The 22322-nt window shown below is 44.6% G+C and overlaps 4 pseudogenes across 4 annotated transcripts; 2 read left to right on the plus strand and 2 right to left on the minus strand.

Moving 5' to 3' along the window:
- Positions 1 to 4840: 4840 nt before the first annotated feature.
- AT4G06601 lies at positions 4841 to 6364 on the minus strand (annotated as a pseudogene; the record flags this gene model as incomplete). Its single annotated transcript has 1 exon — positions 4841 to 6364.
- Positions 6365 to 8991: 2627 nt separating this feature from the next.
- AT4G06602 lies at positions 8992 to 12177 on the plus strand (annotated as a pseudogene; the record flags this gene model as incomplete). Its single annotated transcript has 1 exon — positions 8992 to 12177.
- Positions 12178 to 13407: 1230 nt separating this feature from the next.
- Positions 13408 to 15912, plus strand: AT4G06603 (annotated as a pseudogene; the record flags this gene model as incomplete). The annotated part of the gene is made up of 3 exons: positions 13408 to 14350; positions 14427 to 15130; positions 15199 to 15912.
- A 598-nt stretch (positions 15913 to 16510) lies between these two features.
- Positions 16511 to 22147, minus strand: AT4G06604 (annotated as a pseudogene; the record flags this gene model as incomplete). The annotated part of the gene is made up of 1 exon: positions 16511 to 22147.
- Positions 22148 to 22322: the final 175 nt, after the last annotated feature.

Below are 22322 nucleotides of genomic sequence, written 5' to 3' on the forward strand. Positions count from 1 at the left end.
AGGCTCTTCATGCTCTCTATTGCCCTTTCCCAACTCTTAAGCTTAGCCTCAAACAAAGGGATATATATAAAATTAACCTCAAGCACTCTCTCAAATAAGATATAAATTGCAGTACTTTAGGGTCGAATTTCACAAAGTTCTTTTGTTCACACGTTATAGTTTTGAAATTAAGCTAAATCAATAAGTAATAAATGTAAAAGAAATCAAGAAAGCAGGCAACAAATTAGATTGAAGTAAATTCAGATGATTTAAGCGTCATGTTTAGTGATATTCTCAGGAAATAGATGACTAATAGATCTAGCTATGGTAAGAATTGTTATCGAACTGTTCTAGAACTCAAATCACTAATATATGATCGAACAACTCTCTTTGTATCAACTAACTAAGCCTATTAACTAGGAATCCCAACTTTTGTGCAAATCCCTAATTGCTAAACATGCACTAAGATCATGTTTGATAAGTTCACCTAAGTATAAAAACCAGACCAATCCGTATTTAAATACTCAAGCCCATCTATGATAGTTCAGATAATAGATGCCCTCTTGAATGCTACTTATTACTAAGATCAATTTCTAGTTAGATACTCTAGAATTAACATTAAGAATAATCAAGATGAAGAACTCTAAAGATAATTCTACGAGGTAGTCGATCTACTATATCATCTAAATCTGTAATAAGAAACCCTAAACCAAACAAGTAGATTACTCAGACATTATCATAGAAACTGCAAACATGTTTGAATAAGATTGCATAAAGAAAACAAAAGAAGAATAGAGTTTAGAAAAGATCTTCTCTCTACAGGGTTTTAGAATCTCTGATGAAACTCTCCAAAATCTCAAGGAGTTGCTAAAAGTGTCTAATCAACAAGTTAGGTCTAAAAAATGACCTTAAAAATCTATATATAATGATTCAAAAACGTGCAGAGACTAATAATGCAATTAGAGAAATCTTTAAGGGCAACTTGTTGGGCTCTGAGTGATGTCGATTGACACTAAGAGGGTGTCGGTCGACACTCTTGCCTTGGTAAGAATCTGAATTCGTCCTTCAAGCTTGATTTCCTCGGTTTAGCTCCAAAATGCTCCATGATCTCCATATGCATTCCTAATAAAAACCAGAAAAGACTAGAAAGACTCTAGGAATAATTAGAAAACTCTAAAACTATACTTAAATCATACCTAGAATCGGTAAAAATTGAGGTGATCACCGAGTATTTCTTTTCCTTGTTTTTCTACTCGTTGACTTCTGGATCTTTAGAGGCTATCTCAATTTTTTACCAATTCTAGTTATTGAATGCTCGAGTAATTGCTTGATACACTTAACCGCTAGGTAGTAAATTCAAGATCGATCCACAAGGACCAAAGATACTCTAAACATTTTCGAGACTCGTTCTTAGCTAAAACTAAAGAGGTTGTTGTTTGGTTTTCTTAGTTATAAATAAAAATGCAAATAAATAAAACGATTAAAGTTATGGATTAAAGACATTGGGCGTAAGTGTATTTAAAAAGATAAAGACTAGCAAAATAAACAAAACAGAGAATTCTGTTATGAAGAACCGTTCTCAAACATAAACATAATTCTAGACTAACTCTCTCTCTCTCGAGATACTAGCAACTAAATTTGACTACTCAACTACTAAACTTTCGTTGGCATTTTCCTAACCAAATTTGCATTAATGAGTTGGTTCATTCAGTTCACATTGCATTCTAACGTAAACTTTCGCAGGCTAGAAATACAATACTCAATTTATATTCATTCAGGCAATCTATCGAACACTTTAAATGCATAGAAAAACCTAAGTTCTAAAGCAGGGTGATCAATCCTATTCTAGCATTAAGAACACACAAATTGAAGAACATAAAGATTGAGGATTCCTTATAATAGTTTAGTTACTAATTCATTGACTTCCTACTTAGAACCCTAAAACCCAATTGAAAGATTACTCACACGTTGCAATAAAAATCAAGCAAAGAGATATTAAAGAAAACATAATTCAGATTAAATAAATAAGAATAAGGTTTAGAAATCTTCTCCAAATTGTCAAGAATGATGAATCTTTAATCCCCAAAGGTGCTTATAGAAAGGTTCTCCAAAATGTTACAAAAAAGAAGCGTAAAAGAAAACGTAGAAATAAAATTAGGTCTCTAGTTTTAAATACCCGATTACAGAAAATAGAAGATTATCCCAGTTAAGGAAAACGGAAACCAGTCGTCAGGAAGTCAGATCGTCGGATCTAGAGGTGGACTGATTACACCGTCTTCTCTCTGCTTCAGCTTTTCTCTCCCTTTCTTGACCCGAACAAGCTAACAACCATCTAATTTCGTCACAAGTTCCTGAAACCTGCAAAAGACTCAAGACACGACTAAAAAGACGCAAAAGACAGACTTCAACAAGACAAATGACTCAAAACTAAGGGACCTAAGACACCAAAAAAGCAACATATTAACTCCTCCCCCCCACCCCCCACCCCACCCACCACCCCACCCCGCGGCTTAGATCTTTGCTTGTCCTCAAGGAAAATAAAAATCTTTATCAGGAGAAGAGGTTTGAAAACACGAGAACTCACATTTTCTTCGGGATCATGCTTTTATCAATTGCCTGCAAACCAGCATCACAAAATTTATCAAACCGTATTAGACTGTAATTCGCCATAATAGTAGCGACAAAATTAATCCCAAGATCTAAAAGAACTTAACCTTTTACGTTCATTAGCAGAGGCGTGTATTCTCACAAAGGGGGTATCAAACACATTATGAGCTAGGTAAGAAGGCTATTATTTGGTGGCTCAAGTGTTTCGGGTTCTAAAATAGTGTAAAGCGGATGCATGTCATGATGCAAAATCACAGTGAGACACAAACCAATTAGCTTCCCTAAAGTTCTATGATGCTTATTTATATGAATAATAACAACTCGACATTTCCGGTTCCTTCATTCTCCTTTCTCATTTCTCTCTTTTTTTTTCTTTTTCTTTTTAGAGACAGGGGAGTGGAATCAATGTCTAACAAAATCTGCATCAAGAAAATTCAAACAGTATAACATCTCATACCCATGAATACAAGTATATAACCTCTAAACCATAATGGCTAAATGTCATCACATATGAACAACTAGTAAACTACAACTCACTATCCTAGCAAAAGGAAAGCTATGTCGGTTCGTATACTTCGTAGTTTTCGCACATGGATGCATATCATAATGAATATATAAGAGTGCATGAGGTTTCAAACAATGGGTGGGGGAACTGGTGCGGTAGTAGACTAAAAATGACTCCAACCATTCAGAGTTAGCAAAGAGTAATAAAAAGGATGCCAAGAAAACTCTGAATGTATGATCCATTACATGATTCTCAAGCCCCTAAGAGAGATAGATTAAGTTTAAATAGATCAGAGAAAGCTCAATTCACCCAAATTCTTCAAAGCGATATGGACTATTGTAAAGCGATCTAGTGATGGATTTTCCTGACATTCCAAGTTATCGAATAATGCTAAAATGGTCCCAAGACAATGATATCAAGCATCGTACAATTTCCTAAGAAAAGATCACAGTTCTCACAACATTTCGAGTCAATAAAAGACACGGTTTTTGACTCGATAAAACAAAGTCACTCAAAAGAAAGCAAAAAAAAAACATCAAACTAGATTAGTAGACAAGTGACAACCTCCCCCCTGACATGCTTCACACCAGACCCAGTGGGAAAACAGTTCAAAGGAAAGGTGTCTCATAGACACAAATAAAATCAAAATAAAGGCAAAGAAAAATGGTATGAACAAGGGAAAAAGAAATGATATTGGTACTCAACGATCTTGTGAAGGGCTCTCGCTTAAGCTTTGCTCTATTGGCTGCCTCCTACTCCTGCTGAGGCGAGCGACTGGGGACCCACATGGAGAAACGTCTGAAGTACGACTAGGTCTAGCAACATCTATAGGGGGCACCATATGTCGATCCCCTACTGTCTTGGATCCTCGAACACAAACACATAGCTTGATCTGAGAGATAGCTCGCCATATCTTGTTCATCGTAATGTTGTTCTTCTTAGTAGGGGCAATTGATGTAAGTCAAATTAATCCTAAGACCACTCTCTCAAATAAGAGATCGATTCTAGGACTTTAGGGTCGAATTTCACAAAGCTTTCGGACCACACAATATAATAAGGTTATCGAATTAAGCTAACAAATAGATTATAAAATAAAGAAATAAAATCAAGCAATAGCATATTGGAAGTTGTAAAATAAGATAATAAAAGCGGTAGGCTTAGGGTATTCTCAGGAAATAGATGATAGTAGATCTAGTAATAGCTAGGATGGGCCGTGAAACTCAAACCCTAATTATAGAATAACCGTGATGTGACGTGAAACTCACTATGCCTAGAGCTAGAGATTTCTAATGATGTGCCATGAAATCCTATACTAAGACATGCATGCTAAACGAGTTCAATAAGTTCACCTTGGTAGATAGGCCGATTCTTAATACACGACTTTAAACCAGGCTCATCAAATAGTAGTTCTTGTAATAGATACCTATGGTGGGTATACCGATTATCTGAGATTAAGTTCTAGGTGGCCAATCTAAAACTAGCATTAAGAACAACCAAAGATGAAGAATCCTACAAATAACCTAGCAAGTGGGCAATCTACCAAATCATCTATGAAGCAAACAACATGATTAGAATAGAAATCAATGAAGAAAAAAACAAGAGATTAAGGTTTAGAAGGATCTTCTCTAAAGGTAGTCTCCATAGGGTTTTGCTCCCAAGTACAAAAGAGAAAAGGATAATAGCCTCTCCAACCTTAGGTATAAACAATGACCTTAAAATCTAATATATATATATATGTCGTAAAACATGTAGGAACTTCTTTGAAAATAAGGGAAAATTCTTGGCCGAATCTACAAATCTTCAAAACTTAAATAAGTTACGTCTTTGAATTGCCGTTAGGTATTAGTATCGCTCGACTCCTACGCAATTTTTGGTCTCCGGATTTCTTCTACAACATAAGTTATCTGTTTTTCTCTAGAATGCTTTATTGTCTCCAAATGCATACCAAACATGTAAAAACCTGAAAAGGACTAGAAAAGACTCTAGAAATAACAAATAGACTCTTAAACCTATACCTAAAACATAGTTAAAACCGACAAAAATAAGGATATATCAACAATCATCCAAGCTGTGTGTGGAGATACATCACCTGCTAGTACATGTGAAAGACGGTAGCGGTCGATGTCAGAAGGAAGGAGCGGGTGAGTTTGGACATCCCCAGTGGAAGCCTGGTCATCTGAATCTTCTTGTATCTCATCATCTCCTTAGGTAAACTCAACTACAGGTGGTTCCTCTATGGACCTGCGACGTTTAGGAACTTCGTCTAATGGGTCAGGAATCAAGAACTCGTCAGATGGGGTGAACTCTAGATTCTCGGTAGAAATAACTTAGATGATGTGCTTGTTTGGTAATTGGTAGAAGTATGTAGCACCATCTCGTCCCATAAATTCGTACACATCGCCTGACTTGAGAAAATGAGTATGTATCAAGTGATGGTGGTCCAATAACTCTTGTACCTTCTTAATTGTGGTCTTGCTCAAGTCTAGATCACAGCCTAGAAAAAGAGGAGTGAGTGCAATACCAATAGAGAGGCTTTGCGAGGCTGAGGTAGGAGCAGTAATCTTCATCTTCATGAATGCATCGCATAGAATCGCAGCGACATTAGCATTAGGTTCTGGAAGATGCTTGATGCTATAGAAGAGCATCGGTAATTCAGTCCTAGTCAGATGGTGCCAGAGCTTTGAAGTACATAGAATGGCTAATAAGCTTCACTACACAGCGGATAACTGGGTTCCAGATGTGAGTTATCTTTGTTGAATGTGACTTGTATGATCCTCTAGCAATCTTACCCCAAAAGGCATTGGCAACCGCTGAAGACAACTTTGCAAAAGCGATAGACTCTCCCTTGGTGAACCCATACATATCACAGACTTCAAACAATGATTTGGTGTAGTGTTTCATGTTTACGAAAAATGTGAGAGTTCCTTCACTCGCTATAGGCTCCATAGGGTTCCTGTATGTGACGCGACAAGTGGCTTTGAAGTCCCTCACATACTTAGGATACACATAATATTCTAGTCTCCACAGTCTTCCCATACCAAGCGTCTGAAACACTGTGGTAACATCTTCAAGCAAACCAAGTGACGATAGAACAGAATGTTTTGCAACCCGGATTGGCAAAATCTTAATGTGTTTCATAGCAGCTAAGCATTGGGTGTCATGGTCATCCCATTCGCCCGTTACAGGTCGCTTGTTAGGATCCTCTTTTAGTCCTGGAGCGGAAGTACTTCGACGTGGTCTAGAGGTTCCCGCGACTTCATTCGATTTTCCCATTCCTTCAAAAAGAGAAAAGTGGTGTCAAAATAAACCACAAACCGAATTCATAAGCTCAATCATTATGTATTAGTCAAGAAAACTAAACAATGCATCATACACATCTAGTCAAGAGCTTAGAAATTTGGTTTTCTTATTTTGCATGTTTCGAGCATCCATTTGTCATCACATTAGCATCAAATCATCACTGTTTTATACAATTTCTCATTATTTGTCATCACTTTACATATTTAGGATAGATTTGCATGCATGTTGCATATTTGCGTTGATTTCAGGTGATTTGGAGTGTTGACGAGCAACTGGAAGAAGCGGGCCTGATCATGTCAAACCACTCGACCCCGAGGTCGAGTAGAAGCTTCAAGATCTCAACAGATCACTCGACCCCCTGGTCGAGTAGAGGACATCACTACTTCACCACATCACTCGACCCCGAGGTCGAGTGTCTTCATCCCATCACCTGACAATCACTCGATCACATCACTCGACCCCAAGGCCGAGTGTCTTCACCTTCATTGCCAGAACACTACTCGACCTCTTCACTCTACCTGGAAGTCGAGTATCACCATCACCACCACTCGACTGCATACTCGATGACAAGCTTCAGAGCCTTCTTCATTCCGCACTCAACCAGACACTCGAGCACAAGGAAGAAAAGAAGACTCCAGCTATTCACTCGACCACCCACTCGACCACATGGGTCGAGTACAGTTCTTAATCCGTCCCAATACTGCGTCATTTTAAGAATTAGGGTTTCGGAATATTTGGCTATAAGTAGCATGTACTTCACATTTTCGCAGACATGTTTTTATCTAGTTTTATTCCGCAGACCTTGTGTTCTAGACCTTTTTGTAATCCGGATTTCTCTTTATCTATTCAGTATTCAGTATTCAGCTTTTGTTCTTGATTTCGTTTACTGTTGTTCATTCTGTTATCATCCTGCTGTTACACTGTTGTTATCATGTTTTCAACTTGTTCAACGTTTATGCTTTCTGTTATGATGCTGAGTAGTGAATAGGTTTCTGAGGATGGGTAATAGTAGTGTAGAATTCTGAGTATGCTAGGTGATTGAGTATTGGTTGATAGATCCCTTCTGGATTAGTTATTCTTAATGCCTATTGCTTTCTGATTAAGTGGAATTTGAGCCCAGACATTTCTGCGCCCAAAAGGTGTTTGATGAAATGTCTGAACCACTAATTCCAGAGATTCGTGACCCTGTACCAAGGTATTGGTTGCAGGGAGCGTTTTGGCTTTAACTTGTTGATTCGTAATGTCTGTTAGGTTAGCTCTCGTCAATGGTGATTGAGTCTGGGACTAGGTTAACTTGAGAGTCTCTGTTGCGGTGGCACTTAGATTTGGTTAATGAACTTGTTATCTAGGGTTAATTTATTGAGCATGCCAATCACCTGTAAACTGAGGAAACGAAACTACTCAATTACCCCATCCTTGGGAATTCTTTACCTGATTGAATTCTTTGTTTACTCTACTGTTGTTTACTGCATCCTGTTATCTGTCGCTTAATTTCTGCAATTCTTTCTTGTTACTCGACCTCGTACTCGACCACCCAGTTGTCTGGCAACAGACTGTACAGTCGAGTATCTGTATTTTATTTTCTGTCTATTACTCGACCTGTCACTCAACCTCACCCAGTGCTCTGCAAAGAGCTGTGTTGGTCGAGTGTTTTACTGTTTCTGTTTGATTTTCTGTTTTCTGCATGTTCACTTAAGACTGCTAGAACACACCAAAACCTGTTATTGCTTGGCTTGACTTAGTGACTTCTGATCACATCTTGATTGTTAGTGTTGGGGTCGGATTTGACCCAGGATAGCGAGCCGACCTATGAGTCACCGCCTCGGGAGCCATCGATGAATTATCCCGAACCAGACTAAAACACCTCGGAGTTTTCGTCAAGAACCCATACCGAGGTGATGTCGAGAACGCTTCGGGGCAGTCTCATAAAGTAATCCCCGACCCGACCTAGGACGCCTCGGGGATAAGACTTGGAAAATCATCCCGAGGCGGGCTCCAAAACACCTCGGGAGCTTGCCTTCAAGTACCGCAGACCAAGCATCCCGATCATGACCCGAGGCCAGCTTAATCACGGCTCGGAAAGATCTCGTTTTAGACAGAAAAACTTCGAAAGACTTAGCCGATAATCTTCGAAGATATCACCAGATACAAAAATCCCAGAATCTTCGGAGGATAAAGACAAATCTCTTTCAACGAGATAAAGATAAAGAGGGATTTTCCGAGAATATCGCAAGAGGTGATATTCTCGGACCCTATAAAAAAGCACCTCAGAGAACAAACAAAGGGAGAGGCACAAAAAAACGCTCTCAACTTCAGGCTATAAAAAACGCTCTGACTTCGAAGGCAAAAACACCTATTTCTCATATTCTATCAAACTTGTACGATAAAATCATTACTTTCTCATTAATAAAATCAAGAACACCGTCCGCGGTAATTGAGAATTCTGTTGTTCTTTGAGAATCTCACAAAGATCCGTTCTTTGAAGAAACCCTTAAAACAAATTCTATTGTGCGAGTTTCGACTCTCACAATTTGGCGCTAGAAGGAGGGGGTAGAGATTTCTCTAACACCCGGAACACGGAACCAATCACCCAATTCACAATGGTCAACAATCAAGTCTCCAGTAGCGTAGTTGATACAGAGGGGAACCCAATCCCTCCAATCCAGACAGATGCTCCTGAAGCCGCCGCTCCCGCGACCCTAGCAGAACTGAGGAGTATGATGGCTCAACTTCAACAGAAGGTAAACGATCAAGAACAAGCAAATCGGTCCTTAGCACAGCAACTCGAAGCAGCAACCTCTCAAGGACAAATCAGGACTACCCGTTTCGGCGCGAGGCACATTCACGATCGACGGGCGGCAGCGGATCTCAATCCCACACGGCTCGTATTCCAAACACCTGGCAATACCACAAGACCCGTCCGCAGAACGGCACCGGAAATCGGACGGGACCGAACCGAGCCGGCAATTTCGGGAAATCGGGAAGCAGATCGAAACGAACCACAACTCCCTCCTCTCCGAGCAGAGATTACCGAAGCCGATCATATCGACGCTTCGGATAATGAAGATTCCGAGGTGAACGTTAGATGGGCTGAAGAATACGCCAGAGAGCAGGAAATAAGCTCCATCAAACTATCCCTAGCCAAGGCGGAAAACGAGATGAAGCTCGTAAGATCCCAAATGCATAACGCAGTTTCCTCGGCACCGAACATCGACCGCATTCTCGAAGAATCCCACAACACGCCGTTCACGCACAAGATCTCCAATGCGATAATCTCGGATCCAGGGAAACTAAGAATCGAGTATTTCAACGGGTCTTCCGATCCGAAAGGGCATTTAAAGTCATTTATCATCTCTGTGGCCCGAGCCAAATTCAGACCAGAAGAAAGAGACGCTGGTCTCTGTCACCTGTTCGTCGAGCACTTGAAAGGGCGAGCACTTGAAAGGGCCAGCCCTGGACTGGTTCTCGAGACTCGAAGGAAATTATGTGGATAGTTTTCAGGAGCTATCGACTCTTTTCCTAAAGCAATATTCGGTGCTAATCGATCCCGGCACATCAGACGCCGATCTATGGTCACTATCTCAGCAGCCTAATGAGCCACTTCGAGATTTCCTCGCAAAATTCTGATCCACCCTAGCCAAAGTAGAAGGAATCAACGATGTGGCGGCTCTTTCGGCTCTGAAGAAAGCACTGTGGTATAAATCCGAATTTCGAAAGGAACTAAACTTGTCCAAACCACCGACAATCCGAGAAGCCCTGCACCGAGCCTCGGATTACGTATCCCATGAAGAAGAGATGGAGCTACTAGCTAGAAGACACGAACCGACCAAGCAAACGCCTCGCAGCGATAAACCTCAGACCGGCGCTCCGAACCACAAGAAAGGCGCCCAAGGTGGTACGTTCGTTCACCATGAAGGACGAAATTTCTCCGGAGCCCATAATTACCAGGTCGATACACCCCGAGGCGAAGCCACCCGAGGCCGAGGGCGAGGCCGCGGACGAGGACGCGGTCGAGCATCCTACACATGGACAAAGGATCAACCCGCAGGGAAAGAGCAAGAATATTGCGAGTTGCACAAGAGTTACGGCCATCACACGTCCAGATGTCGTAGCCTCGGAGCGAGATTGGCAGCAAAATTCCTGGCCGGAGAAATTGGTGGAGGCTTGACCATCGAGGACTTAGAGGCAGAAAAGGGTAAAACCGAGCAGGTCAACGCTGTGGCCAATCCCGAGCAGACCGCCCCCGCGGCGAACCCCGAAGGACCTAAAAGAGGCCGGGGTAATCGCGAAAAAGACGACGATGAACCAGAAGCTGCTCGGGGAAGGATCTTCACAATTTTAGGGGATTCAGCTTTCTGTCAAGATACGGCAGCATCAATCAAGGCTTATCAAAGGAAAGCCGACGCGAATCGTAATTGGACGCGGCCATTTAATGGACCAAATGACAAAGTAACCTTTCACGAAAGCGATACCAACGGTTTAGACCGTCCACACAACGATCCCTTAGTCATTACATTAACCATCGGTGATTTCAACGTCGAACGAGTCCTAGTCGACATGGGAAGCACACTGGACATCATTTTCCTTACAACTCTGCGAGAAATGAAGATCGATATGACGCAAATCGTGCCAACTCCACGACCTGTGCTCGGGTTCTCAGGTGAAACCACTATGACTCTCGGAACCATCAAACTACCAGTCCGAGCCAAAGGAGTAACAAAAATCGTCGATTTTTCTATTACCGACCAACCAACCGTGTACAACGCGATTATCGGCACCCCATGGCTAAATCAGTTCCGAGCTGTCGCCTCGACGTATCACCTATGCCTAAAATTTCCCACAAACGACGGCGTGAAAACCATCTGGGGAAACCAGAAAAATGCTCGCATCTGCTTCATGGCAGCGCACAAGCTTAGGAACCCCGTCACTGAATCGACGGCCGACGCGAATCATAAGTAGGCCAAACTTGGCCGAGCCGAAGAAAAGTCGATCTCCGAGCAGTTATAGCAATTAAAGATCAAAGAAGCTCGGGAATCTACGATACCAACTCCCGATCCGGTCATCTCAATTTACCTTGACGATGCAAAGCCCGAGCGATGCGTAGAAATCGGCGGAGATCTAGGAGAAGAACTAACAGCTGAACTCACCGCTTTCCTCAAAGAGAACGTCAATACTTTCGCCTGGTCCCAGAGGATTTGCCCGGAGTAAGTGTTAACATCGTATCACACGAGCTCAACATCGATCCAACTTTTAAACCCATCAAGCAGAAGAGGAGAAAATTGGGTCGGGAACGAGCAGAAGCCGTAAAGGCCGAGGTAGAAAAATTATTGAAGATCGGATCCATCACCGAGGCGAAGTACCCCGACTGGATCGCAAACCCAGTCGTGGTAAAAAAGAAAAACGGCAAATGGAGAGTCTGCGTAGATTTCACGGACTTAAACAAAGCTTGCCCAAAGGACAGTTTCCCATTACCACACATCGATCGCCTCGTAGAATCAACTTCTGAAAACAAGCTACTGTCGTTCATGGATGCTTTTGCTGGTTACAACCAGATCATGATGAACCCCGAAGATCAAGAAAAAACCGCTTTTTACACAGAGCAAGGAATTTTTTGCTATCGAGTGATGCCCTTCGGACTCAAGAACGCCGGGGCGACCTATCAACGCTTCGTTAACAAAATTTTCGCCTTACAGATCGGGAAGACGATGGAAGTCTACATCGACGACATGTTGGTAAAATCCATGGAAGAGAAAGACCACATAGCCCCTCCTTCTAGCGCCAAATTGTGAGAGTCGAAACTCGCACAATAGAATTTGTTTTAAGGGTTTCTTCAAAGAACGGATCTTTGTGAGATTCTCAAAGAACAACAGAATTCTCAATTACCGCGGACGGTGTTCTTGATTTTATTAATGAGAAAGTAATGATTTTATCGTACAAGTTTGATAGAATATGAGAAATAGGTGTTTTTACCTTCAAAGTCAGAGCGTTTTTGATAGCCTGAAGTTGAGAGCGTTTTTTGTGCCTCTCCCTTTGTTTGTTCTCTAAGTGCTTTTTTATAGGGTCCGAGAATATGACCTCTTGCGATATTCTCGGAAAATCCCTCTTTATCTTTATCTCGTTGAAAGAGATTTGTCTTTGTCCTCCGAAGATTCTGGGATTTTTGTATCTGGTGATATCTTCGAAGATTATCGGCTAAGTCTTTCGAAGTTTTTCTGTCTAAAACGAGATCTTTCCGAGCCGTGATTAAGCTGGCCTCGGGTCATGATCGGGATGCTTGGTCTGCGGTACTTGAAGGCAAGCTCCCGAGGTGTTTTGGAGCCCGCCTCGGGATGATTTTCCAAGTCTTATCCCCGAGGCGTCCTAGGTCGGGTCGGGGATTACTTTATGGGACTGCCCCGAAGCGTTCTCGACATTACCTCGGTATGGGTTCTTGACGAGAACTCCGAGGTGTTTTAGTCTGGTTCGGGATAATTCATCGATGGCTCCCGAGGCGGTGACTCATAGGTCGGCTCGCTATCCTGGATCAAATCCGACCCCAACAGTTTGCCCCCCAGCTCAGTGATTCAGTAGAATGACGAGCTTCATGAATGGATTTCCCGAGCCGACTGTTCGCCTTCTAGTTTTTGTTGCTTCATCTTCTCGGACGGTCAAACTTCTGTTGCATGTCACCGACTATTTTTGAGGAGTGGAAACGTTTTTCGCTTGTTCCCGAGGATCATGCGGATCTTTTTTCTTTTGCCGAGCCCACGCGCTTGAACGCATTTTGAATGTTTAATGCGGATCCGACGCGCCTTTGAAAAACTCTATATTTGCAGCGAGCCACTCCTTCATTACTCCATTTGAAGTTTTCGAAGAAAATAAACAAGGTTTGCTTCCTTCTCTCTGATCTTGATATTTCTATCGTTTTTTCTTTTCCGGCGAAGTCCCGTCGTTCTTCTTGTTATTTTTGATTTTGCCGGGATAGAAATTCTAGTTTGCCGGTTGTTTCCCTTCTCGTCCAACGTCCCGAGCCGAGAATGAGTTCTTCGCAATCACCGTCGACCCTTGTCGATTCTAGCGATTCAAACCATTCAGACGATCTTCCTCCGATCTATAAACGGAGATCAGTTTGGTCTTCTGAAGATACTGTTTCTTCATCGAATTCCCCCAAGCAGACGACTCCCTTCACGGCTCGGGAAGACACCAACGCCGACATCGCTCGGGAGTTGGATTTACCTGAGGATCCCGAGCTGCCTCTCGTTCGGAGGTCTTCTGCTCCTACGGTCGATGAAGCTGGGACATCCAATTGGCAAGATGCGTCCGAGCCCCTCATGCCGACGGTTAAGATCGAGGATTTTCTTTACTTCGGCCCGAATGAGACAGAGGATATCTTGCGTCTTAACGAGCAGAAGGCTTTCGAGAAAGCTGAGAAGAAGAGGAAAAAGAAGAAAAAGGCGGTAATGCCAAATCCTCCCGGTTCATCAATGTGTACCGAGCAATCTCTCTCGGATCTTAAGGCTCGATTTGGTCTTGGTGCTGTAACTTTGCGTGTTCCGAGCCCTAAAGAGCGAGCCGACAGTCCTCCTGCAGGTTTCTATACTCTGTACGAGGGATTCTTCTACAGCTGTTTCTTATGGTTGCCGATCCCGAGATTGGTCTTGGAATATGTGACATCGTATCAGATCGCTCTTTCCCAGATCACGATGCGGTCTTTGAGACATCTGGTCGGGATTTTGATTCGAAGTTACGAGTCTGAGACGGAGATAACGCTGGCTCATATGAGAAATTTTCTCGAGATCCGGCGGGTGCCAAAATCCGAAGCGGACCGGTACTACATTTCCCCGCTAAGGGAAAGAAAATTATCGATGGGTTCCCGAGCAAAAGACGAGCCATATACCGATCACTTCTTCTTTGTAGCCATTGAAGATGCTATTCATGAAGATCTCCTCGGGACTGTTCTGACGAGATGGGGAATTTTGGGTAGTTGTAGTTAGAAATTTATTAGTACCCGAGGTGATGTTAATTTCGTTCTCTAATTGCAGTTTTCCTTTTGCAGAACGCACTCTCAAGTTTCTCGAGCCGATTCCAGACGATTTTCTTTCGGCTTTTCACGCGTTGTCGGCTCGAAGGTGCGATTGGCTGAAACATTTTTCTAGGGAGCGAGTTGAGCGTGCGTTCGTCTTCTTCACGGTGTTTCTTGTCCCACTAGTTCGGAGTCAATTTTTCGTGGACATGCAATCGACGAAACTTACTTTGCGGGAGGTCTATGCCAAGAAGAAAGAGGACAAGGAGAGGCGATTGGCGGAAAAGAGTCGCCTTGTTAATACGGGATTGATATCGCCGCGGGCCGATCCTGAGGCGACCCAAGATGGGAATTTTATTTCCGATGCTATCGCGCCGCAGACTGCTCCCGAGGCGTCTCGAGATGGGGTCAATCCCGATACTGCCGGGCCGGTTGACGTGACGACCGCTGAGGCTCAGGGAGCCGAGCCATCCGCTGCTGCGCCCGAGGCAGTTGTGGCGTTGCCTGCGAGTGACAAAGCGGCAGGTAAGCGCATTCGGGTTGACGATGAGTCGTCAAAGAAGAAGAAGAAGAAGAAGAAGGCATCTGGTTTCGAGGCGGAGAAAATACTCCCCATCTTTGAAGATCGTACTGCCTCGGCTAATCTGCTCGGGGGATGTGTTGGTCCCTTGCTTCCTCCTCCAGATACTCTTCTGGAATCTCGGAAGTATGCCGAGACTTCATCTCATTTTCTGCGGGTAAGAGTTCTGTTGCTTATAACCTATCTTGGTGTTATCATTATAAAGCTAACTTTTCTCTTTTCCAGGCTGTTGCTTCGATGAACCGGATGGTACATTCGTATGATTCGGCTATGCGAAGCAACATGGAGGTGGCTGGTAAATTAGCCGAGGCGGAGTCTCGGATTCAGGCCATCGAGCGAGAGAAGAACGAGGCACTCTCCGAAGCTGCTGCAGCGAAGCTGGAAAAGGAAGAGATCGAGAGGACGGCCCATGTGAATAAGGAGAACGCCATTAAGATGGCCGAGCAGAATCTCAAGGCGGACTCTGAGATCGTCCGTCTTAAGCGGATGTTATCCGAGGAGAGGGGACTTCGTGACAGCGACGTGGCTCGAGCCGTCCAGACGACGAGGCGGGAGGTCTCCGAGACCTTTATTGCCCAAATGAAGACCGCCGAGCACAAAGTGTCGCTCCTTGATGAGGTCAATGACCGATTCATGTACTTGTCTCAGGCGCAAGCCAACGCGCAGCTGATCGAGGCCCTCGAAGGTGGCAGAGTTCTGGAGAGTGAGAAGGAGCAAGTTGATGAGTGGTTAAAAGATTTCGCTGATGCTGAGGTAAATCTTAATCGTTTCATGGCTGAGCTGAAAGACGACCTCAAAGCTCCAGCTCCCGAGCCCGCTCCTCTGAGTCCGGGTGGTCACAGATCGGTCGAGTCATTGGCCGATGAGGCGGGAATTACGGATCAAGCCGGATCTCTCCTCCCTGCAAAGGATAACCGACCATCCGAAGATCTCGACTAGGGATCCGAGGCGGTTTTTTGTTTTTCTTCTCTTTCTGCTCGGTTATAATACTTATGCCTGGATAGCTTTATCCGTTATGTAGAACCCGCCTGGATGGCTTTATCCAGTTTAAGTCATTTTTTGAAACACAAAAATTATGGTTTATTAATTCTGAATTGTTTTTAAAAAAAATGTATAGAGTGAGTCTCTCGGTTGCGACCCGATCGTATTCACTCCTTGACCAGCGTTTAGAAACGAGCTGGGGCACCGGTGTTAAGTATAACCGGGTTTCAGAAGATAGAATTCATAGCCTGCTCGGAAAAACATTCGAGCAGATTCTTATCTTGAATATTTATATTGTGCGCTGTAACCGAAGCGGTGTAATAGATACTCCGAGCCGTCGCTCATTGTATTAGATGAGTAAAAAGTTGAATTTTTTATTTGTTTCGGTTCGGAAACCTATAAGATAATAAAATGGGAGTATGAATATACGGACCCACTCCCCCCTTTTTTAATGGGGGGGGTAGCTGAACTCGTCCGAAGACGAGCTGCCTACGTACCCTTTTCAGGGATCAAGCCACCTCGTAGTTCAAATTTAGTCACCTTGGATTTAGTTGTAGTATTTCCTTAGGTGCATTGCGTTCCATGATTTTGGAACGGCTTTACCGTTTAAGTCAGCGAGCTCATATACCTCGGGTCGGATGACTGTAGAAATTAAGTATGGTCCTTCCCAGTTCGTCCCGAGTTTTCCAGCGTTCGGTTCGGCAGTGTTCTGGAAAACTTTTCAGAGGACCCGATCTCCTTCGTGGAATCTTCGTTGCCGAACATTTGAATTGTAATGACGAGCCGTTTCATTCTGGTAATTTTGTATTCGAACCAGGGCCGAATCTCTTCGTTCGTCAATCAGATCGAGTTCGTCGAGGAGCCTTTGAGAGTTATCAGGAGTGTTCTCGGGGGATAGGCTTCGTCGTAGGCTTGGAACTATCATCTCGGCCGGAATTATGCATTCTGTCTCGTATACTAAGGCGAAAGGGGTTTCTCCTGTGGCTCGGCGAGGAGTTGTCCGATGCGACCAAAGCACGCCTTCGAGTTCGTCGGACCACGAGCCCTTTTTAGCATCGAGCCGTTTCTTTAAGCCATCGAGGATCGTTTTGTTTGCGGCCTCGGCTTGGCCGTTCCCTTGGGGATATCGTGGCGTTGATTTGCTAAGTCGAATTCCCCATTTATCACAAAAGCCTTGGAAACGGGTCGATATAAACTGCGAGCCGTTATCCGTAACAATCTCATACGGTATTCCGTGGCGACATAAGATATGTTTCCACACGAAGTTATCGACTTGAGCGTCCTTTATGCTGGCGTAAGATTCGGCTTCTATCCATTTAGAGAAATAGTCGGTTAGAACGAGGACTAACTTTTTTTGCTTCGAGGGATGCATAGGTCCGATTATATCCATTGACCATCGCATGAAGGGATATGGCGAGGAGATTGATGACAAGAGCCCGGCTGGTTGATGGATTGTCGGCGCATGCCTTTGACATTTTTCACATCGTTTTGAAATTTTTTCGCAATCCTTGACCATCGTTGGCCAGAAGAATCCGTGGCGTTTTATTTTGACGGCTAAAGCCCTTCCCCCAGAGTGGTTTCCGCACGAACCGCCGTGAATTTCCTTCATGATCTTGCAAGTCGCTTCTCCTTCTGCGCAGGTCAGCAATGGTCCGGATAATCGCCACTTGTAAAGTTTTTTCCCTATTAAGACGAAACGTGCAGCCTGAGCTTTGAGTTTACGAGCCCTCCATTTATCCGAGGGCAATTTCCCTTCGGATATATAGCTTATGATGGGTGCCATCCACTTTGGGCTGCATTCGTTCGGGTCATCTTGATCCGTGCTGATTTGTATCGGGAGGACGTGGTCTTCTTCGCCGAGCTCAATACTTGGTTTTTCAATGAATTCCACTGGGATGATTCTTCTCAGGTTCGGGTCGGAGGTTGAGGCCAGAGCAACTAGGGCGTCGGCCGATGAATTTTCTCCTCTTGGAATCCTTGTTATCTTGAATTCGTCAAAATATTTTGCTAACTTTTGAACATGAATCAGGTAGGCTTCCATTTTTTCGTCCCGAGCTGTATATTCCCCGTTGAATTGATTTGCGACGAGCTGGGAATCGCAAAAAGCGTGGATTTTTTCAATCTTTAACCCCCGAGCTAGATTAAGTCCGGCAACAAGTGCTTCGTACTCGACCACATTATTGGTAGCTTCGAAGTTTAACCTGAATGACTGCTCGAGGATTTCACCCGTTGGCGAGGTGAGGCGGATGCCTACACCCGAGCCTTGTTTTGATGACGAGCCGTCTACATGTAGGAGCCAAGTTGTGTCGAGTGGGTTTTCCCGAGCTTCTTTGGTGGGCAATTCGACGATAAAATCAGCTAGGACTTGCGATTTTGCGCATGTTTTGTTCCGATATTCGATGTCGTATTCACTGAGCTCGATTGCCCACTTAGCTAGACGTCCTGATTGGCTTTGACTGTGTAAGATGGCGCGGAGTGGGATGGATCCCATTACTACGATGGAATGGGATAGAAAATAGGGTCGTAGCTTCCGAGCCGATATTACGACCGCTAAAGCAAGTTTCTCCATTTGTGGATAGCGAGATTCCGCGCCGGTGAAAGTCTGTGAGACGTAGAAAATCGGCTTCTGTTCGCCTCTGTCTTCTCGGACTAGCACTCCGCTGACTGCAGTATCTGATACGGCAATATACAAATATAATGGCTCTCCGATTACGGGTTTGGCGAGGATGGGTGGTGTTGCTAGGTACTTCTTGAGTTCTTGAAAAGCTTCTTCACATCGGATTGTCCACTCGAACTTTTTGTTTCCCCGTAGCACATCGTAAAAGGCTAAGCATTTGTCTGTTGATCGAGAGATGAAACGGTTGAGGGCCGCAACTCTTCCGGTTAAACGCTGCACCTCTCGCTTGTTTTGAGGCGATGCCATTCCCAAAAATGCCTCGATTTGCTTTGGATTCGCCTCGATGCCGCGGTGGGTGACCAGGTACCCGAGGAACTCGCCGGATCTTACTCCGAAGCGACACTTTGTGGGGTTGAGTTTGACGTTGTATAAGTTTAGTTGTTTGAAACATTCGCGCAGGTGGGCTATGTGGTCTTTCTCTTCCATGGATTTTACCAACATGTCGTCGATGTAGACTTCCATCGTCTTCCCGATCTATAAGGCGAAAATTTTGTTAACGAAGCGTTGATAGGTCGCCCCGGCGTTCTTGAGTCCAAAGGGCATCACTCGATAGCAAAAAATTCCTTGCTCTGTGTAAAAAGCGGTTTTTTCTTGATCTTCGGGGTTCATCATGATCTGGTTGTAACCAGCAAAAGCATCCATGAACGACAGTAGCTTGTTTCCAGAAGTTGATTCTATGAGGTGATCGATGTGTGGTAATGGGAAACTGTCTACGCAGACTCTCCATTTGCCGTTTTTCTTTTTTACCACGACTGGGTTTGCGATCCAGTCGGGGTACTTCGCCTTGGTGATGGATCCGATCTTCAATAATTTTTCTACCTCGGCCTTTACGGCTTCTGCTCGTTCCCGACCCAATTTTCTCCTCTTCTGCTTGATGGGTTTAAAAGTTGGATCGATGTTGAGCTCGTGTGATACGATGTTAACACTTACTCCGGGCAAATCCTCTGGGGACCAGGCGAAAGTATTGACGTTCTCTTTGAGGAAAGCGGTGAGTTCAGCTGTTAGTTCTTCTCCTAGATCTCCGCCGATTTCTACGCATCGCTCGGGCTTTGCATCGTCAAGGCAAATTGAGATGACCGGATCGGGAGTTGGTATCGTAGATTCCCGAGCTTCTTCGATCTTTAATTGCTATAACTGCTCGGAGATCGACTTTTCTTCGGCTCGGCCAAGTTTGGCCTTCTTATGATTCGCGTCGGCCGTCGATTCAGTGACGGGGTTCCTAAGCTTGTTCGCTGCCATGAAGCAAATGCGAGCATTTTTCTGGTTTCCCCAGATGGTTTTCACGCCGTCGTTTGTGGGAAATTTTAGGCATAGGTGATACGTCGAGGCGACAACTCGGAACTGATTTAGCCATGGGGTGCCGATAATCGCATTGTACACGGTTGGTTGGTCGGTAATAGAAAAATCGACGATTTTTGTTACTCCTTTGGCTCGGACTGGTAGTTTGATGGTTCCGAGAGTCATAGTGGTTTCACCTGAGAACCCGAGCACAGGTCGTGGAGTTGGCACGATTTGCGTCATATCGATCTTCATTTCTCGCAGAGTTGTAAGGAAAATGATGTCCAGTGTGCTTCCCGTGTCGACTAGGACTCGTTCGACGTTGAAATCACCGATGGTTAATGTAATGACTAAGGGATCGTTGTGTGGACGGTCTAAACCGTTGGTATCGCTTTCGTGAAAGGTTACTTCGTCATTTGGTCCATTAAATGGCCGCGTCCAATTACGATTCGCGTCGGCTTTCCTTTGATATGCCTTGATTGATGCTGCCGTATCTTGACAGAAAGCTGAATCCCCTAAAATTGTGAAGATCCTTCCCCGAGCAGCTTCTGGTTCATCGTCGTCTGTTTCGCGATTACCCCGGCCTCTTTTAGGTCCTTCGGGGTTCGCCGCGGGGGCGGTCTGCTCGGGATTGGCCACAGCGTTGACCTGCTCGGTTTTACCCTTTTCTGCCTCTAAGTCCTCGATGGTCAAGCCTCCACCAATTTCTCTGGCCAGGAATTTTGCTGATCTCGCTCCGAGGCTACGACATCTGGACGTGTGATGGCCGTAACTCTTGTGCAACTCGCAATATTCTTGCTCTTTCCCTGCGGGTTGATCCTTTGTCCATGTGTAGGATTCTCGACCGCGTCCTCGTCCGCGGCCTCGCCCTCGGCCTCGGGTGGCTTCGCCTCGGGGTGTATCGACCTTGTAATTATGGGCTCCGGAGAAATTTCGTCCTTCATGGTGAACGAACGTACCACCTTGGGCGCCTTTCTTGTGGTTCGGAGCGCCGGTCTGAGGTTTATCGCTGCGAGGCGTTTGCTTGGTCGGTTCGTGTCTTCTAGCTAGTAGCTCCATCTCTTCTTCATGGGATACGTAATCCGAGGCTCGGTGCAGGGCTTCTCGGATTGTCGGTGGTTTGGACAAGTTTAGTTCCTTTCAAAATTCGGATTTATACCACAGTGCTTTCTTCAGAGCCGAAAGAGCCGCCACATCATTGATTCCTTCTACTTTGGCTAGGGTGGATCGGAATTTTGCGAGGAAATCTCGAAGTGGCTCATTAGGCTGCTGAGATAGTGACCATAGATCGGCGTCTGATGTGCCGGGATCGATTAGCACCGAATATTGCTTTAGGAAAAGAGTCGATAGCTCCTGAAAACTATCCACAGAATTTCCTTCGAGTCTCGAGAACCAGTCCAGGGCTGGCCCTTTCAAGTGCTCGACGAACAGGTGACAGAGACCAGCGTCTCTTTCTTCTGGTCTGAATTTGGCTCGGGCCACAGAGATGATAAACGACTTTAAATGCCCTTTCGGATCGGAAGACCCGTTGAAATACTCGATTCTTAGTTTCCCTGGATCCGAGATTATCGCATTGGAGATCTTGTGCGTGAACGGCGTGTTGTGGGATTCTTCCAGAATGTGGTCGATGTTCGGTGCCGAGGAAACTGCGTTATGCATTTGGGATCTTACGAGCTTCATCATGTTTTCCGCCTTGGCTAGGGATAGTTTGATGGAGCTTATTTCCTGCTCTCTGGCGTATTCTTCAGCCCATCTAACGTTCTCCTCGGAATCTTCATTATCCGAAGCGTCGATATGATCGGCTTCGGTAATCTCTGCTCGGAGAGGACGGAGTTGTGGTTCGTTTCGATCTGCTTCCCGATTTCCCGAAATTGCCGGCTCGGTTCGGTCCCGTCCGATTTCCGGTGCCGTTCTGCGGACGGGTCTTGTGGTATTGCCAGGTGTTTGGAATACGAGCCGTGTGGGATTGAGATCCGCTGCCGCCCGTCGATCGTGAATGTGCCTCGCGCCGAAACGGGTAGTCCTGATTTGTCCTTGAGAGGTTGCTGCTTCGAGTTGCTGTGCTAAGGACCGATTTGCTTGTTCTTGATCGTTTACCTTCTGTTGAAGTTGAGCCATCATACTCCTCAGTTCTGCTAGGGTCGCGGGAGCGGCGGCTTCAGGAGCATCTGTCTGGATTGGAGGGATTGGGTTCCCCTCTGTATCAACTACGCTACTGGAGACTTGATTGTTGACCATTGTGAATTGGGTGATTGGTTCCGTGTTCCGGGTGTTAGAGAAACACCCATTTGGATTGACAACCTTCAGTACTACAACGACATGATAGTGCCTTAGGTTTAATTGATCTTAAAAACCTATTATCAATTTGGCGCCATTGCCAATTGGGTGTTTGTTTGTTACATTTGAGATTTCA

This window comes from Arabidopsis thaliana, chromosome 4 (assembly GCF_000001735.4).
Source record: "Arabidopsis thaliana chromosome 4, partial sequence".
Classification (NCBI taxonomy): Eukaryota; Viridiplantae; Streptophyta; class Magnoliopsida; order Brassicales; family Brassicaceae; genus Arabidopsis; species Arabidopsis thaliana.